Source organism: Schistocerca americana, chromosome X, assembly GCF_021461395.2.
Source record: "Schistocerca americana isolate TAMUIC-IGC-003095 chromosome X, iqSchAmer2.1, whole genome shotgun sequence".
NCBI classification, from domain to species: domain Eukaryota; kingdom Metazoa; phylum Arthropoda; class Insecta; order Orthoptera; family Acrididae; genus Schistocerca; species Schistocerca americana.
Genome location: NC_060130.1, coordinates 817,333,201 through 817,335,386, shown reverse-complemented (window position 1 = coordinate 817,335,386; position 2,186 = coordinate 817,333,201). Strand labels below are relative to the sequence as shown.

Sequence of the window (2,186 nt, the reverse complement as noted above, 5' to 3'; positions counted from 1 at the left end):
ACAAGAATATAGAGGTCATACCAGCTTGTATATACAGGAATATTCTAGCAAAGTTTGTAAAGGTACTGGTGTGGAGAGAAGACCAGTTTTTCTACAACTTCAAATGGATTACTAAAGAAATATTGAAGTCTAAGAAATTTTAGCATATTGCAGCAGCGTCAGCAACTGTGATAGACTAATATTTTGCAGAATTCGCCTCAGTTGCACAGATTTTCTGGTCTTTACCAGGTTTTGGCTAAATTAATCTAGCCTTCTTCAGAAGCATAAAATTACTATAACATGCCAGAGTAAGGTACAGTCAACATTAAAATTAAAACCTATAGTACCAAGGTACCATGCTGAATTAAAACTACTTAACTGAATGAAATGATAATTAAATGGACACCCTGGCTGCAAACAGGCGTTGATGTACTACATTGGGGACATGTTGAAAATGTGTGCCTCAACCGGGACTCGAACCCGGGATCTCCTGCTTACATGGCAGACGCTCTATCCATCTGAGCCACCGACGGCACAGAGGATAGTGCGCCAGCAAGGACTTATCCCTTGCATGCTCCCCGTGAGCCCCACATTCCCAACATGTCCACACCACTACATTCATAGTGCACCTAATAGATGTTTGCCATCATACTCATTACTCATGAAGCACATCAATGCCTGTTTGCAGCTAGGGTGTCCATTTAATTATCATTTCATTTCAACAAAGCTGCATGGTCTTCAACGGTAACTGTTCTTTCGTGAACAGATACTACCGTCATATATACTTAACTGAAGTCCAGCCCCAGCATCTCTTCATCATGCGGTCGGCTGGCAGCGGCAACTACTGCAGTGCCAACATAGATGCTGCTGCCAACCGACCGCGTGGTGAAGAGATGCTGGGGCTGGACTTCAGTTAAGTACAGGGTGGTTCAAAAAGAATACCACAACTTTAAAAATGTGTATTTAATGAAAGAAACATAATATAACCTTCTGTTATACATCATTACAAAGAGTATTTAAAAAGGTTTTTTTTCACTCAAAAACAAGTTCAGAGATGTTCAATATGGCCCCCTCCAGACACTCGAGCAATATCAACCCGATACTCCAACTCATTCCACACTCTCTGTAGCATATCAGGCGTAACAGTTTGGATAGATGCTGTTATTTCTCGTTTCAAATCATCAATGGTGGCTGGGAGAGGTGGCCGAAACACCATATCCTTAACATACCCCCATAAGAAAAAATCGCAGGGGGTAAGATCAGGGCTTCTTGGAGGCCAGTAATGAAGTGCTCTGTCACAGGCTGCCTGGCGGCCGATCCATCGCCTCGGGTAGTTGACATTCAGGTAGTTACGGACAGATAAGTGCCAATGTGGTGGCGCTCCATCCTGCTGAAATATGAATTGTTGTGCTTCTTGTTCGAGCTGAGGGACCAGCCAATTCTCTAACATCTCCAGATACTGTAGTCCAGTTACGGTAGCACCTTCAAAGAAAAAGGGACCAAAAACTTTATTGGCTGAAATGGCACAGAAAACGTTCACCTTAGGCGAGTCACGTTCATACTGAGTTGTTTCCCGCGGATTCTCAGCGCCCCATATACAGACATTGTGACGGTTGACTTTCCCGTTAGTGTGGAAAGTTGCTTCATCACTAAACACAATCTTTGAAACTAAAGATTCATCTCTTTCCATTTGAGCAAGGATAAAATCACAGAAATCGATTCTTTTAATCTTATCAGCTGCAGACAGTGCTTGAACCAATTTCAGACGATAAGGTTTCATAACTAACCTTTTTCGTAGGACTCTCCATACAGTTGATTGTGGAATTTGCAGCTCTCTGCTAGCTCTGCGAGTCGATTTTCCTGGGCTGTGAACAAATGCTTGCTGGATGCGTGCTACATTTTCATCACTCGTTCTCGGCCGTCCAGAACTTTTCCCTTTGCACAAACACCCATCCTCTGTAAACTGTTTATACCAACGTTTAATACACCACCTATCAGGAGGTTTAACACCATACTTCATTCGAAATGCACACTGAACAACTGTCGTCGATTCACTTCTGCCGTACTCAATAACACAAAAAGCTTTCTGTTGAGCGGTCGCCATCTTAGCATCAACTGACGCTGACGCCTAGTCAATAGCGCCTCAAGCGAACAAATGTACAACTAAATGAAACTTTATAGCTCCCTTAATTCGCTGACAGATAGTG

The 2,186-nt window shown here is 42.9% G+C and overlaps 1 non-coding gene across 1 annotated transcript; it reads right to left on the bottom strand.

Annotated features, from left to right (window-relative positions):
• Positions 1–438: 438 nt before the first annotated feature.
• Positions 439–513, bottom strand: Trnat-ugu. Its single transcript has one exon. It is a non-coding gene; the product is annotated as a tRNA-Thr (tRNA).
• Positions 514–2,186: the final 1,673 nt, after the last annotated feature.